Here is an 18,149-nt window from a genome sequence, read left to right on the forward strand (position 1 = left end):
TCGCCGCAGCTTTTTATAGCGCCAGGGACCCCCATATACTACCGCATAAAGCCCCCTGATTGCCCCCTAGTTAACCCTTTCACCAGTGATCACCATATAACTGTTACAGGTGACGCTGGTTGGTTAGTTATTTTTTTATAGTTTCAGGGCACCCGCCATTTATTACCTAATAAAGGTTTAACCCCCTGATCACCCGGCGGGTGTCATTTGTGACTGTAATAACTGTTAGGGCAGTTAGGGTTAGCCCCCTTTAGTTCTAAGTTACCCCCCTAACCCCCCCAATAAAGGTTTAACCCCGTGATCACCCCCCGTCGCCAGTGTCACTAAGGCTGGGTTCACATTGCAGCGGTTTATGAGAACGGATGTGATTCGCACCGCACTGCAGTGCAAATCACATCCGATCTCTGTGCGATTCGAGTTCAGCCATACAGATAGTATGGCTGATTTCGCGTTGCACCCGCCGCACCCGACGCAAACTCGCACGGGACCCTTTTTTTGGTCCGCAGCAGAATCGGATCGCATGGGTGTTCACACCATGCGATCCGAGTTTGCAGATCGCACTGCGATATGCGAACTGATCTGGGGGTGTCATTAACATTTCACTGACACTCCCAGCAGTTCGCATAGGGCAGTGTGAACTGCCGCCAGGAGGCATACGATGCGGGAACCCGCCGCGGATTCGTGGCGTTCCCGCATCGCTCCAGTGTGAACCCAGCCTAATAAGCGATCGTTTTTCTGATCGCTGTATTAGTGTCACAGGTGACGCTAGTTAGGCAGGTAGGTATTTAGGTTCGCCGCAGATTTTTATAGCGCCAGGGACCCCCATATACTACCGCATAAAGCCCCCTGATTGCCCCCTAGTTAACCCTTTCACCAGTGATCACCATATAACTGTTACAGGTGACGCTGGTTGGTTAGTTATTTTTTTATAGTTTCAGGGCACCCGCCATTTATTACCTAGTCTCACTAGTGTACCCCTAAATTTAGGGGTGTCTACTTTCCAAAATGGGGTCATTTGGGGGGGTTTGTGCCATCTTGGCATTTTATGGCCTTCAAAACTGTAACACCCTTAGAAAGCCTGAAGGCGGTGCTTGGTTTTCGGGGCCCCGTAATATTCCATGGACTCAACATGCCTCTCAGCAAATAGCTTGGGGTGTCTACTTTCTAAAATGGGGTCATTTGTGGGGATTTTGTGCCATCTTGGCATTTTATGGCCTTCAAAACTGTAATAGGTAGTGAGAAGTGAAATCAAAAATTTACGCCCTTAGAAAGCCTGAAGGCGGTGCTTGGTTTTCGGGGCCCCGTACGCGGCTAGGCTCCCAAAAAGTCCCACATATGTGGTATCCCCGTACTCAGGAGAAGCAGCAGAATTTATTTTGGGGTGTCATTTCACATATGCCCATAGCATGTGTGAGAAATATATCATTTAGTGACAACTTTGTGTAAAAAAAAAAAAATTTTTTTTGTCATTATTCAATCGCTTGAGGCAAAAAAATAAAATATTCAATGGGCTCAACATGCCACTTATCAATTTCCTTAGGGGGTCTACTTTCCAAAATGGGGTCATTTGGGGGGGTTTTGTACTGCCCTGCCATTTTAGCACCTCAAGAAATGAGATAGGCAGTCATAAACTAAAAGCTGCGTAAATTCCAGAAAACGTACCTTAGCTTGTAGATGTGACAACTTTTGCGCAAACCAATAAATATACAGTTATTGACTTTTTTTTTACCAAAGACATGTGGCTGAATACATTTTGGCCTAAATGTATGACTAAAATTGAGTTTATTGGATTTTTCTAATAACAAAAAGTAGAAAATATCATTTTTTTTCCAAATTTGCGGTCTTTTTACGTTTATATCGCAAAAAATAAAAATCGCAGAGTCAGTCAAATACCTTTAAAAGAAAGCTCTATTTGTGGGAAGAAAAGGACGCAAATTTCGTTTGGGTACAACATTGCATGACCGCGCAATTACCAGTTAAAGCAGCGCAGTGCCAAAGTGTAAAAAGACCTCTGGTCATTTACCAGCAAAATGGTCCGGTCTGAAAGTGGTTAATATATTATTATTGCGATTTTTATTACCAAAAATGTGGTGAAGAATACATAGCGGTCTAAACTGAGACAAAATTAGCTTTTTTTTTTTTTTTTTAAATGAGGATATTTATTATAGCAAAAAGTATAAAATATTGTGTTTTTTTTTTTAACTTTCACTTTTTTTGTTTATAGCGCAAAAAAAATAAAAACCGCAGAGGTGATCAAATACCACTAAAAGAAATCTGTTTGTGCGGGAAAAAAGGACATCAATTTTGTTTGGGTGCAGCGCAGCACAACTGTGCACTTGTCAGTTAAAGCGGCCTGGTCATTCAGCAGCCAAATCTTCCAGGGCTGAAGCGGTTAAAGCATTATTTTATTATAGTATTTTATTATGAACGGGGGGGGGGGTTCGGCATGGAGCATGGCCTCCCAGAAATGAGTTTGCCACCTCTCTGAAATGAGTTTTTGCAGGTTGGGATGTCTGACACACTATTGAATCTTGGGCATTTTCTAGCAAACCAAGGTAGTCCAAATGATTAGAAAATTAACATTTGTGTTCCTGACCTGGTAAAGCATTAATTCCATCTGATACAGTATATAGAATTTATTTTGTCTGCCCATTCCAGTATCAAGGAAGTGGTGTCAGAAAAAGGTATTAATCCCTTTTTAATTTGCTTGTATTTTTTCAGTATCTTGGGAAGCAGCGCAATGTACATGTTTATGAGGGAGACCCTTTTTATTAACTTTTCCCTTTGAGCTACAAATATTTTTCTCTTTATTATATTGGCTACCAATATGGGATTCATTTTCAGACATGGTTATGGAATTGTTGCGTTTCCACTCAAAAACCCTACTTGTTTTATAGTCCTCAATATCCCTCTCCAGTTTTTTAGTTTTGTTGACTACCATTTTGTCCTCGATCTTTTGTAAAAAAAAAGAAAATTCAATAAACATGTATCAAGCCGGAAACATGAGGGCAAATATTCCCTCCAAGGGGAAGGTTCAGAGATGTGTCTACAGCTCTCGCAATTTAGCTTCTCCACCCTTGTATGGGTTCCGGTTTTCAGCTTTTAAACTCTTCCAGGTCCGTCTGGCAGTGTGTCCATTTTGATTATATTATGTCTAGACCATCTAGGTTTATTATAAGAATGTAAGCAAATGCAGATGAAACACAACATAGATTATACTTTATTGCTGCTAAGTCATTTAGATTGTTGATACATGTACTGTGATATTTGACCAAAGATCTTCTAAGCCCTTGTACACACGGTCGGAATTTCCGATGAAATGTGTCCGATCGGACCGTGGTCTACATCAGACTGTTTCCGTCGGAGTATCCGACAGACCAAGTTTTCCAACTTGTTGGTAAAATTTTCTGACAAAATGCTCCGATCGGACATACTCCGATCATGTGTAGAGAATTCCGATCGGACAAAGTGCCACGCATGCTCAGATCTATATCTATTGGCTACTAGCATGAACGTAGTCCCGTAGTAGCGAAATAACGTAATCACGTCGGATTTTCCGACAACTTTGTCCGACCGTGTATGCAACAGTTTCGGACAAAATCCGTCGGACAAAATCCGACGGATTTGGTTGTCGGAATCTCCGACCGTGTGTACAAGGGCTTAGAATTAGTAGGGGATCTGATAGAATTTTGCAAATCTTTGCTAACATGTTATGGGAGAGTGCCATCATTTTTTTCATGTTAGGTCCAATACCAATCTTGGAAAAGAAACCCCCAACCTATGCTATCAAACACTTTTTTTGAATTTATGAAGATAAGGCAGGGTGTGATACTGTTTCTTTAGACATACTTTATGAGAAAAAAAAATTTATTAGTGTTGTAGGGGGCCTTACAACCAGACATGGATTATGTTAGGGATCAACAGTTTCAAAGAGTTTCAAATACATGAGGATCCTTTGGGTATAGCAATGATGTGAACTTCCAAGGGAGGAGGGAAAGGCTGAGTAAGGGAAGCAACATACCTTTAAAAATGTTATAAAAGTGAGGATAAAAGCCATCTAGTAATGGACTTTTGCTGTTCTTTAAGGAGGTAAGTGTGATTGCCACCTTCTCTTGGAAAAGTTGTTCTAGTGCTTATTCTTATAGCAGTGGGATGATAGGAAAAACGTTTTCTTGTATATATGTTCTTATAATATATTCCAGTGATCTATATCACAAAAATAACCAGGAATGTTATAAAGCTTTTTATAAAAGAACTGGATTTCAAAAGATCTCCTCTTCCCCGCAGCTACACACTGTGTAGATTGAAGATGTGTTTGCTCAACCTGTAAGGGAATCCAATCTCGGCTATGTGCTGTAGAGGATGAGATCTGCAGAGAGCCCAGGCTGTGTGCAGTGCAGGGATGGGCGGTGGAGTTTTGCCGAGTGCCCTGCCACCAGTGACCCTGTCCTCTTCTCTGTTAATCATTGTCTTCTGCCCTGCTGACCCCTGTACAGTACCTTACTGAACCCTGTCCACTGCCCTGCCGATCCCATGCACACTGCCCTGCTGACCCTTGTCCTCTGCACTGCTGACCCCTTGTTCTCTGCCCTGATAACCCCTGTGGTATTTAGAGGTTTGAGCAAACCATTTCACACTGACAGGGGTTCTTACAATGGTTACCTTTTTATTTATGTAAAACCTTTATCCCAAAAGAAAAAGAAAACAATTGCTGTAACTCCTTATAAAGTGTCAGCTTTAACTTGTTAGTCACTTTTATCAAGTCAATCTAAATCTAGTCCAATTAACACTACATTCTTCACTGATTGACAGTGCTGCTGCCCAAGGGTAGCTACATTGTTCCTCCATAGATGCAGTGCAGGAGCGAATGTAGCCACACTAAGACAGGAGGTGTGTTACTGGTGTGTTTATGTTTATGTCTACTTTATAGTGCTCTGTAAATTGCTGTATGATATGTAGGTGGTGCATAAATATATAAATATGTGGACACATGCATGATAGGGATATATACTGTATATCGTATAGATTGTCATTTGTAAATAGGCCTATTTTATCAGAAGTAATTTTCCAAAACGTTATTTCTTACATGTCTTATATTTTTTTCAGCAAAAGAAGATTTCCAAAGGCCTGCATTATACCAGATGCAAGATTGTTTTGCCTTAGACATTTTCCAAAAACTGGAAAATGTAGGAACATGTAACTCCACAAAGAAATCCATGTAGTAGAAGAAGCCTCAAATGACAGCTCTACACAGAAGAATGGAGTGAACAAAATGTGAAAGACTCTATATCAAGAGATATTGCAGTACGTTGACCAATGAAAGACATGGTCTCTTATGAATATTTTATTTCTATTTTTATAAAAATGTGTTCTTAGTCTTCTGTTCTACACAAGTGCATTATGTTGAAGAAGTTCTGTTAAAATTTGAAACATACACAGATTCAGTGCAATATGTCTTAGAGGGAAAAGACACAATCTAGATGCAAAAATATTTTTTTTGATCTTTGGCATCCTGTAAGTAGAAGTCTGTAACTTGTCTCAGTGCTGCTAATTGATGTTGTGATGGACTGGGAAAATTGAAACTGTGCATCTTTTTGTATCAGTTACCAGCTCAGCATTGTCGTCATATCATTGTCCTATCTCAAATTACGCTGCAAGCTTTATTTTTTACTGTGTTACTTAATATATATTTTTGTTACGTATATATGTGCAACATTGGGATTTAAATGTACTGTACCAAAGGCTTTAATGTATGTCCTGTTTCCTCCATTTAGCTGTTACTTTTATATATATATGTATTGCACTGCAGTTACACACCAGACACTTTTTGGATCAAAATTTCTGTTGATTTTTGTCCATAAGCACAATATTTTGTTCTTTATAAACATACGAATCAATATTTTTTTGTATCTTTTGGGCATGTTTAATAAGGAAGTGTTTCTCAACATGCTGGGAAATATATTATATATTATATTCATTATATATTGCTGCTAATAATAGATTGTGCCCCTTCCCAGAGAAAGAAAATAATGATTTTATTGTTTCACTGGGTTGGGTGCAACAGCTGAGGTGGTTAGAAGGGATGAGCTTGGGTGTTTTCAGATCCCAATCTGAACTTACGTGAGTGAGCCCGTTAGCAAGCTGTCTCTGTAAGGCAGAATCACACCTATGCAGTTTTAGTGCTTTTTGCATTTTGCAGATTTGCACCACAGTCCATTTAACATGATTTCCTATGGAACACGTTCTGTAGTGCAAATCTGCAAAATGCAAAAAGCACTAAAACGGCATAGGTTAGAATCCAGCCTAAAGGGCCAATCATAAGCAACCATGGCATTCCCAGACCCTACATCCACACTATATAAGGGGAGGGGAATACTTTGGCTGCTTATGATTGGCCCAGTACAGTGGCAGCTTTCTAGAGGGCATGTTCACATGGGATAGGACTAGGATCCACAAATGCCTGAGCTCATCCCTAGTGGTAATTAGTAGTGATTACTTTAAGTAAGGGCAGGTCACCTTGCAAGATTCGTATACCTTGCTTATAGCAGGTAATAATTTTTCACCTATAATCTAGACTAGAGCAATCGGAACCAAGTACAACTGATTCCGATTAGTTGCTGTGGGTTACATCTATTGAATTACTAGTGTTCGCCTTATTAAATAAGCCCACGTTTGTCCACTTTAGTTTTTCATTGCACAATTTGTGACATGCTAGGGCTATGCTAATGATTTTAATAGCTCAGTTACACACTGGAAATCTCATGAGATTTAATGTAAGCAGCTACTAGAGAGATTACTAGTGCCATGACTGAGCGATTCATCTTCCAGCATTCTCCTGCAGTAGCTAAGAATAATTTTTGTACTAGGAGCTATTTCTCTTAAGATTAAGGACACGACTACACTGGCGAGTAATTCTCTTTCCTATTGCTACTGCTTGTGTACAACGCACTGAAATCAATACATTTTTAAATAATAAGATGATTATCAAATAGTTAATTCTTTTAGTAGCATAGAAATCTAATTGCCCACGTAGCCCTAGTCCTAGGACTACATGTGTTTTGTTATCAACTCACTGCTCCATAAAGTTATCCATAAGAACCCTTTCACACTGACAGTGCCCACCGTTAGCGCTAAAGTACCACAAGTTTTACATTACCCCAAACTGTCAGAGCATTTGAAATCAACATAGATTCGCTGCCCTATCATAAATACTTATACACTAAATCAGATATATGCGGTATATGTGCTTGTACCCAATGATTAATGAGCAGCCAATGGGACAACAAAGAAAATCTTATAATTCAGTGTTTTTCATCAGGTGGTTTCCTGATCTGCCTTTTTTTTTTTTTTTTTATGGATATTCAAAACACTTTGTCTAATGCTTTAGTAAATTATGTGTTGCTTGAACAGAATACTGAAGTTGTATGTGTTGTCAGTAAAAACTTGTCTTGCCTATGTTTGTTATGGTTGTAAACACTGGTTGTAACCCCCTATACCAATTTAGAGAACAAAACAATTTGAAGCTGAAGTTTAGGTATTCTTTTTTTGTATAATTACATTGGTCCAACTTGGACCAATGTAAGTATGCATAACTCATATCTGAACGATCCTTGCATAAGCTGCAAATCACTCTAGCAGTCGCTCCTACTACAGTGGTAGTAGCAGTTGTCCGTGTCAATTGCTGAAAGGCTTCTAGCTCAGCACTGCCACCCTTATGCTGCGTACACACGGTCAGGTTTTCTGATGGGAAATGTTGGACGTGAGCTTGTTGTCAGAAAGTCCGACCGTGTGTATGCTCCATAGAACATTTGTTGTCGGATTTTCCGCCAACAAATGTTTGATAGCAAGTTCTCAAATTTTCCGCCAACAAAACCTTGTTGTCAGAATTTCCGATCGTGTGTACACAAGTATGACGCACAAAAGTTCACTCATACTCATACTCGGAATCAAGCAGAAGGAGCCGCACTGGCTATTGAACTTCCTTTTTCTTGGCTCGTCGTACGTCTTGTATGCCACTATGTTCCCACCTTCGTAATTGTTGGCCAACATTTGTGAGACCGTGTGTATGCAAGACAAGTTTGTGCCAACATCCTTCAAACAAAAATCCACGGTTTTGTTGTCGGAAAGTCCGATCGTGTGTAGGGGGCATTAGAGTACGCCTTGAATTTATTCAAGGTATTATTTATTTGGAAGAGGTGCAGAGCGTGACATCACTACCCCCTCTCCACTTTATCCAAACTGAAAATGCCTTGATGACCTGTAGACTACTACTTACATTGTACCAGCAGCGACTACTGCATTTATATGCAGCTTCCAGAAGGATCGGTCAGGTATCTGATATGGATACATACATTGGTCCAAGCTAGACCAATGCAACTTTGCAAGAACAATCATATGTAAACTTCAATTTTAAAGTGAATTTGTGAGTGAAAAAATATGGCGGCTACCATTGCTGTGTTTTTTGTAATGGTGCAGGCTTCAGGGCTTTCACCTTAAACCTGACTTTACTACTTAGGGTGGCCATACATTTTACAATTTGTTTGTACAGTTTTCTTTTAGAATTACCTAAGCCATATAATGAGGTCAAACTGAAACACTTTACATTTTTATGTAATCAGGCTGGGCTTGCACTACATAGTTGAAGGTAAATCTTCAGGAAATTGAATAAGAAAATTGTATAATGTATGGCGAGCTTTAGTAAGTCAATGAGATAAGCAAGCAGTGAACTCCAAACTCTTGTCTTTCATGCTTGATTCAGGTCAGTTATGATGATCTCATGTGCTGTTGCATATACAATGTGCCAAACTTGGAGCTACAGGTCAGAGAATCAGGGAAGCATGATTTCCCCAAATTCTCAAAATTGTTGCTTTGGGTTTGTTGGATGTTCATATGAAACTCTTGACTCAGAAACTCAATCTGTATTAAAGCACACAAATGCAGCATAACTCACTAATTCATAAAGTCAATATCTGGGAATTGCAGTTCTGGAGCCGGCACCTTAAAAACAAATAAGCAAAGACAGCGCTCATATGGCTATCCTCACAGTTTCCCTTTAACTCTCTTTTTAACTGTTTTGCAACTGGCACTTAGAACATGGAATAGGATAGAGCATATCATTCTCAATGTGGTGTATGTAGAATGTAGCATTTTTCACAAACTGTATACATTACCCAAATGTATTTTAACCCTTAGGGTTAATCTACAGGTGCGCTTTTTAATTTACGTGGTTGAGCAATTTAATTGTTTGTTGGCAATCACCTCATATGTAATACATTGAAAGTGAACCTGTGGCCAAGTTCTGTTCAGCAAACTGTAATAAAAAATATATTGTACCTTTTAAAACTATTATTTAGTATAAATAAAGTAAATAACATCATTGCTTAGAAATCAGCACCTGTATTAACATGTAAATTATTGCTTTCTGTCAATTTGCTATTTTATCTTTTCCCCTGAAGGCTCCCCCCTTCCATGTGTGATGGTACAAAAATGTTGACCTTCCTTGGCAGTGAATAGGCTTACAAGTCTCACATGATCTCTTTAATGGTGTACAGTGTCTACAGTTTGCCTTTGGTAGAGCATGATGCCTTCACCTGATTCCAGGGAATCACTTGACCACTGCCCACTAGAGATGAATTTAATACCTTAGCAGTGTATTTACATTATCTCTGTATGGTTTGGCTGTGACTATGTCTTGGTCTCTCAGCTGAAATTTGTATGGTGACATGCACAGCGCAATGCATTATGTTTAATCAACACTCTTGAGCTTTTGTGCGCTTCTAAAAAAACCTGTAAGGTTTTTATTACTAGTTATGTCAAAAGTTTGTGTTTTCATGATTTTGAACTGGGCACAAGTAATCTTTAGGCGTGCTGTAGATTATGTGATCTGTAAGGAAAAGTTAAATAAATTCACTCATTTCATTTTAATTGTCAATCGCAAAAATGGTGACAATTGATGTTAAACGCCATTTCAAATTGTGGAGAGCCTAGCTTTGGTTAGCACCAAAGTTGTACCACAACTTAGCTTTTTATGCTAAAATTGACATAACTTTATTTCATGGTAAGCTTATGATAACTTTTCTTTAGTCTGTATATGCAGTAAATCCCTCTCATCATATCGTTTAGCTCTAAAATACAGTATTCACAGATAAAGAGGCTCTATTTTGCAAATATGACATTATATCAATAATGCTAAGTTTGCTATAAACACGTCTTGGTTGTTAGTGTACCAAATCAGGTAATTTCATGCAAATGTGGAATACAGCATTTCAAAAATGGTGTTCTGGCCTCGCCAGATGGAGAAATAATAATTTTCACCTCCAAACCTGATAAACATACACAGACTACTGGATATGTTTCCTACTGTTCTTGTTAAATATTGGAAATGGTAGACAGGACATGTGCTGTTTGCTCTCGCTGAGTAACTCAGACTATATGCACCAGGACCCAGATGTTTTCTCAGGGAAATGTTTGTCTTTCTTTGACCAATCTTTAACTGGCAATATAGGCTACAATCTAAGTGTACAATCTACTAATTTTAGAAAATTACAGAGCTCTAAATCTGTTAGGACTAACATAAAATCCAATCTATTCAAGGCGTGGGTAAAAAGTTGGAATTTTTATTAAAAATCTAAGCAGATTGTAGATCTGATCACTGATCTAATGCTGGCCATGCATGTAGCAATATTTAATATAGCGATGCAAGAATAATTTTTCAGAAATTAGTTTTTCAAAATAGGTGGATTAACGTCTCTCTCACGTGGGCACTAGTTGCAGCAACCTGGAGCTGTGTGCAGGCATGGGTATCAGTGCCCACATGAATGAGGCCATTACCAGAACTCAAGGAGTTATCTGTTTTTTATACTTACATTGTTCCAGCTTGGCACAATGCATTGTATGTGTGCAAATCTCATGCCTGATGGACCATTAAAGTGGTTGTAAACCCTTACAAACCACTTTGACTTACAGGTAAGCCTAGATTAAGGCTTACATGTAGGTTCAAGAAATATCTCCTAAACCTACACGGTTTAGGAGATATTTGCCGAAAGACAGGCACTGCTGTCTATGGCGCATGGGCCGCAGACAGCGGAGCGCATGCGCACTGAGCGCGCCACTGTCAACGGCGATATGCCACGAATGGTGGCTCCCGTGCGCATGCGCGGAAGTGACATCATCACGGCTTCACCGAATGACAGTGGCGGAGCAGCGACACCCGGAAGAAGATGGATGCTCCGGACTACAGGGGACAGCGGTGACTTTGCTGGCTCCTGTGTCAGGTAAGTGACACATAATGGACTACTATGCGATGCATAGTAGTCCATTATGCTTTACCTTTGCAGGGAATCAAAGAGGAAGTAAACTCATCAGGGTTTACTTCCTCTTTAAGTAAGCTGAAAATCATGGTAGTAGTCGTCACTACTACAGTGACCGTTGCTCAGGTTCTATGTGGGAGGCTTTTACTCTGCACATATGAACACCTCCCTGCCCCTCCTCTATACCTTTTTCCATCAAGAAACACCTTGTGTTCATTAAAAAACACAAGGCATTCTATGAATGGTGACAGCAGTGCCGAAAAAGCAACACTCTGTGGAGAGGGGAAGCTGTTTGCACAGAACCTGAGCAGGACCTGAAAATTTACAAAGGCAAGTATACAATAAAGATCATACCTGGCATTCAGTTTTCAAGAAATGTTTCAGCAAATAAAACAGTCAGTTCTGGTGAAAAAACAGTCAAATTAGATCAAAGCCGTTTCTTCTCTGTTGTGTCAAACTGTTGTTCAAGTTAAAAAGATTGTTATAAACAATTATGGCTCGTACACACGACCGGACTTTTCAACGGACTTGGTCCGGAGAATATCAGACGGACGTTGCAGCTGAGGTCCGCCGGACTTTCAAACGAACGGACTTGGTCACACATAATCACTCCAAAAGTCCGACGGATTTGAACGTGATGACGTAGAATAAGGAAGTTCGTAGCCAATAGCTGCCCTAGCGTCGGTTTTAGTCCACCGGACTAGCACACAGACGACCAGATTTTTAGACCGGACTCAAGTCCGTCGGAAAGATTTGAAACAAGTTTTATTTCTAGGTCCGCCGACTTTTGGGAAGAAAAAGTCCGCTGGAGCCCACACACGATCGAATTGTACGACGGATTCCAGTCCGTTGGACCAAGTCCATCGAAAAGTCCGGCCGTGTGTACGTGGCATTAGATTTATAATTGATTGTATATCATTAAAACCAATTTTGTTTGTTATGTGTCCTTTTTTTACATTTGGCTTGCAAGACATTTTTACTTTCGGGCTTTGCGCCCTAAACATATTTTTCTTTTTTATTAGTATTGCAGTTTGTTATCTACTGTGTAGAAACTATAGGATGTTGAGATGACAGAGCCAAGTGGCCACATTTTACAGTTCTTGCACTTTCATACCTTTAAAATACATACTCTCCGCTTTTAAATGGTGAATTTGCAAGTAAATAATTTTGGTGAATGTACAATGAACGCATCAACTGATGAGAATATATATATATATATATATTTGTGAATGTCTCAATATTGGATATGTTGCATTCTCCACTTTATAAATATGCTTCCAAGATTATACGGTCAGATTGCAGCAGGTGTGGCCAGCATTACAGAAAGCGTTACACTGTTTACTGCTTCTTTCCATTTGTAAGGATGGAAGGCTCAGCCTTGACATGCAACGTTTTTAGAGCAAATTGGAAAGGTACATTGGTTATTCAAATTGGGGCCAAGATCTAGTCCTTTATGTTAACCATTGGTTTATCATATATAAAATGCCTTCAACAACAATATTACAATATCTACAATATTCAGGGAATTCGTTTTGAGGAAGATGATGGTTAAAATGTATCTAAACCCCAAACCAAAAATGTAATAAATTGCAGCTTACCAGACCCTAAATGTAGTGGCTGCAATAGTTTAAAGTGGTTTTGTACTCAAAATTGCAACTTAATGTTATTTAAATCACTTTGGACCATAGATGCTGAAATGACCTTTAAAAAAAATTATTATGCAGTAATTACCTTTTAGCAGTAATTATTATAATGACTTCCGGGCTCTCCTCCCATGGGAGTAGGTGTGTTTATCGCCTTTCCCCAGCTTCGCAAAGACCCCTGGGAGCTTTGTTAGATTCTTCCCAAGAATCAGTGGGGGACGCCATGAGATTTCGGAAGGAAGACGCCGGTCATGTGACGACGCCACCCGTTGTGATGGCAACCTGAAATTCGACGGCGCTGCTCACTGATAACACTGAGCATGCACGGGATCGAGCAGTGAATGGTGGGAGCACAGCATTCACCGCATCCATGAAATCAGTGCTTGTGGGCTTCAAATGCCCACAAGCAAAATGGAAACCGCCGGGAGGAATTTTTAATATTTTACCTCACGGACGAAATCGGCAAGCAAGGGATATAACACCAGCAAGAAGTGAGTGATAGAATAATAGTATAAACGTATATCAATGAAACACAAAAAAAGAAAATTATAGGTCAGCGGAATCCCACTTTAAGGCTTTTTTTCACCTGGTAATCTTCTGAATAACACAGGCCTTGACCTTTCATGTTTACACTGGTTTCTCTATTGTTTCTACTGAGGCCACCATGGTTGTCACTCAGGATGAACCTCAAGCATGTCTGCCTTTGTTTATCTCCAGTAAATGGTGATACTAATAGTTTAAACAAAAATATAAGGTTCTTTATTCTTTCAGGAATGGACAAGAACATTACCTGCAAGATCACCTGATATTTTCTGTTCTTGCAGGAACTGTTCTTCTTTGTCTGAAAAGTGAAAATGAAAGTATGCAGATTTAAGGACTGGTAAGCTATAATATGTTAAATTTGTGATTTTGTGTTTAGATACACTTCTATATGACCTAAATTAATCAGAATAATTTTAATGGCTTAAGTCCACCCATACATAATATCACAGTATTAAGAGAAGGTTGGCGAGCTGATGCATATACATTTCATCAATGACTACAGCAGTGGGTTTTCATCAGAATAATGTAGTCAAGTAGTTATCAAAGAACACTTGGTTGGTAGAACTTGACTTATTTATTGGGATGAATGTTTTTTGACATTTATTTTCCATGGTGGGAGCAAGAGAGATTACATTATTGTCATTGCCATGTTTTGAGGGGTATAGGCTGCTGATGAGTGAATCGGTCCTATGATTTTTAACCAATTCTATGTGAACAGTTTAAATGCACTTTCACCTTTTAGTGCAAGATATCAGGGAACACCTTTGGGTGGTGTGACAGCCCTGTTTGTGCTTGATCCTGTCATTTGGTATGGACATTCTTTATTAAGCTCTTCTGTCTTCATTTCTGCTACTGCTCATTTTGTTACCATGTTCTGGTTGCAAAGGGACTGAGGAAAGGGAGGCCAACATTACCATATATCATAAAGAGCAACATACAAAGGTGGCAGGTTACTATCATTAACTTATCTCCCTCCGCTTAAAAAAATAACATTCTTCTTTCAATCTAATATCTTTATCCTTATTCTTATATCTAATAATGTAACCCCTATCCACTGTTAGCAGTAAAGCGGTTCAGTTAATATTGGTGTCATATTTTTCAATAGCTCTTGTTAAAAACATTTTAGTACACTTTGCCAACAGTGCAGCAACTTTCCCGTTACAACCTTGCATGTCCTTTAGAAGCCACAGCAGTTACCATATTGTATGCTGCAAACTATGTTCTATTCCCAACAGTTTTTTGTTCAGCCTTGGCAGCAGGTTAAATTTATATGGACGCATTTCAGTGCAATTATTATGTCTGGTTCAGTGTTGTAGTGAAAATATCATGAATTGTGACATCACAGAAATTATGAATGTACTCGTATTATACAGATATATTTAAAGAAGTCACTTTCTTCATTAAGAGATACTATTTGGAATTTTGGCCTACAGTTTTGAATCCTTGGGTTGTTTCTTAAATGGGGGAAAAATGTATTTTTTTTACAGCACTTCATATTAAATCATGAATCATTTTCTTGTTTTTATGTTAATGCAGGAATGTTTGAACATAAACTGTTATATGTGTTTAAATGATGTATTCATGTCGTCATATCAAAATAAACAATGTTCATGAGCTTTTTCACTTGTTAAGTTTTTTCAGATTTTTATTGTTTTTATTTGTGGAAATGGCTTCCGCACTTCACAGATCTATTAACCAGCTAAATACTACTGATCCATCATATATATAAACAGAAAGGTTGTTCCTTAAACAAAACAAAAGGCTCCTTTGGATAATCTTATTGCATGGTTTGTTTTGGGTTTGTTTTTCTCATTACACCGCTATAAATGGTTACAACTAAGAAAATGTAGTACTGGGCAAACTTAGACCCCTTTCACACTGACAATGGGGCATGTTGTTAGCGGTAACGCGCCGCTAGTTTTATCTGCACTTTACCACTGATTTAGCATCGCTTTTCGGCCGCTAGGCAGTCGCTTTTAATTCCTGCTAGCAGCCTGAAGGAGTTAATAGCTCCAGAAAAGCGCAGCTGCCCATTCATTTCAATGGGCAGGGGCGGTGGTGGAGCGGTGTATACACCACTCCTCCACCTCCCCAAAGATGCTGCTTGCGGGACTTTTTCTAACGTCCTGCAAACACACCACCCCCAGGGTGAAAGCACTCAGGCTGGGGCTGCAGAGGAGGCATTTTTCAGGCACTTTACAGGCATTTTTAGCCCAAAAGCACCTGAAAAATGTCCCAGTGTGAAAGAGGTCTAAAAAGCATTCTCCGAGGTGATATTTTAAAGTGGTTGTTAACCCAATTGCCCCAAATTAAGCAGGCACACAGTACATGGTTCCCTAAGCATTGCAGCATCTTCTTCCTATTTTTTTATTGTGTAAATACCTTTTAATTAGACTTTTTTAGCTCTGTCACTTGTCTTATTTCATCTCTATATCCAAGCCGAGGGAGTAGGAGGGACACACATTCCTTCTGACTATGCAAAATATGTCAGAAAAGGAATCTCTTATCCTCCTCCCTGTGGCCTTCAATGCAGAGTGTATGAGAGGAGAGGGAAGAGGGGCGGGGCTGGGAGTGTAGGCGATCATCCTTTCTCACTCCAGACAACATGTTGAGAGGGAGGAGGGGGAAGCTGAAAACAGGCAGAGAGGAGAGAGGAGACTTTCGGATGACGCAGACATGCATTTAGACCACACTATCTTGGCTCAGCAGCCATGATAATCGTGGTCTGTTCTCAAACGCTTTAATCAAGATAATGAAAAAAAGTGTGCAATGAAAGTATATCTACGAAGGTTCTCATTTATCCATGTCACAGTATATCTGTTAGAAGCTAGTCACATTCAACTGGACTTATTCTGTAATGTTGACACAATTTTTATAGCTTGTCCAATCCACAAGTACTAATGAGTGTCTCAAAAATAACTCAACATTTATATCCAAACAGGTCGCACTACCACCTTGATCTAATTACCATGACAAGGCATATGTTATGGTCTAAAGACAGGATGGAAGGTGTATGCTTTAGTTACTTATTGCCTGCCTTGGTGTCAGGAAGTCTTCATAAATGTTAATCCTTTGATTTACAATTGTTCTCAAAATGCTAGTATAGAGAAGTTAAAATGGCATTACATGTAGAAGACAGATGGTGAATTAGACATTGAAGTCTACAGCAAACCCACCCACACAGACCTGTTGAAGAGGCTCTTGTCCTTATCAACTTGGGGCAAGACACTTTGCCAGGGGAGTCCTTCCCTGACAAGGTACACCCTTATGTTGAGGACACGTGGCCTGGTATGGTTCAGGAGAGAAGGGGATGGGGGGTGCACAGGCTGCATGCTCGGGTCTGGTATGGATTTTCTTTCAGGCTTTTTACATGGGATTTTTCCTTAAAGTGATATTAAATACACTGTTTAATCTTTCCCAGCCTGTCTGCAAGGAAACCTAAGCAGGAGGAGCTTCTGCTACTGGTCAGAAATTAAAAAATAAAGTAGAAGCAGCCTTTGGAATACAGAATAAAAATAAATAAATAATAACGATACACTGTTTTAAATTGTCATACAAATATATATTTAAAAATAAATCTTTATTATATTTTGGCAATAACATGGTGTGAGGGGATTTCTGCCAAGCAAAGGCTCCCCAGCCTGTGTTTTAGAATAAAGTGAAGCCTCCATCAATCTACATGTAATAATCTGCTCCCATTGTGTTTAGCTAGTTAGTGGGGATTGAGAAGGAGGGAGGGAGTGGGCTGTCATTTACCCTGTGTAGGCGTCCACATTTGTGACTCTATAGTCACATGGGCTGCTCAAATGTGATAGGGAGGAAATGCTCAGCATAGAAACTTACTGAAAACTGAGCATGTGCAGAGTTGCCAACACTGCTCTGCAAAATCTATAGCTGAATTGGAGACATGGACAGAAGGTGGAGATAGAGAACAGCAGGATAAACCAGGTTTTGTGCAAAATACAGGAAACAAATCCCACAGTGACTGAGTGTGTATGAACAGCATGTAATTCACCATTTGTTTATATATATTTTTCATGTGGGTTTAGTGATACTTTAACACCTATACCAGACCCTCATCAAAACCATCAAGGATAAGGGCCTGGTAGGTACTTTTAGAGGGAATCTTATGCCGCGTACACACGAGCGGACTTTTGAACATCCAAAGTCCGACGGAATGATTCCGTCAGACTGTTCGATCGTGTGTGGGCTGCAACGGACTTTTGATTCACCAAAGTCTGACGGACTTTAGAATATGGAACATGCTTCAAATTTTTCCGACGGAACTCCGCCGGACCCGGTCCCTCCGAAAAATTTGCTCGTGTGTATGCTATTCCGACGGACTAAAACCGACGCTAGGGCAGCTATTGGCTACTGGCTATGAACTTCCTTATTCGAGTCCAGTCGTACGTCATCACGTCCGAATCCGTCGGAGTTTAGTGTGATTGTGTGTGGCCAAGTCCGCTCAGTCGAAAAGTCCATCAGAACTCTGTCGGAACTCCGGCAGAACTCCTTCGGAAGTCTGTCGGACATAAGTTCTCTCGTGTGTATGGGGCTTTACACCACATTTTTGTGTGGGGATCTCCCATTAACATCTGTTAATCATCTAGAAAAAAAGGGTCTGATATAGACTGTTTACAAACAGAAGCTGTAG

At 39.7% G+C, this 18,149-nt stretch overlaps 1 protein-coding gene across 1 annotated transcript in view; it reads left to right on the plus strand.

Moving 5' to 3' along the window:
* The window catches only part of LOC143982694 (potassium voltage-gated channel subfamily A member 3-like), a 122,393-nt gene extending 107,267 nt beyond the window's left edge, over positions 1-15,126 (plus strand). Inside the window, exon 2 of the mRNA XM_077481625.1 lies at positions 5,107-15,126. The gene's annotated coding sequence lies outside the window, so the exon portion shown is untranslated. The remainder of the gene's footprint in view (positions 1-5,106) is intronic.
* The last annotated feature ends 3,023 nt before the right edge of the window (positions 15,127-18,149 follow it).

Source organism: Lithobates pipiens, unplaced genomic scaffold (assembly GCF_037356315.1).
Source record: "Lithobates pipiens isolate NorthernLeopardFrog02 unplaced genomic scaffold, aLitPip1_a1.2 Scaffold_16, whole genome shotgun sequence".
Taxonomy (NCBI): Eukaryota; Metazoa; Chordata; class Amphibia; order Anura; family Ranidae; genus Lithobates; species Lithobates pipiens.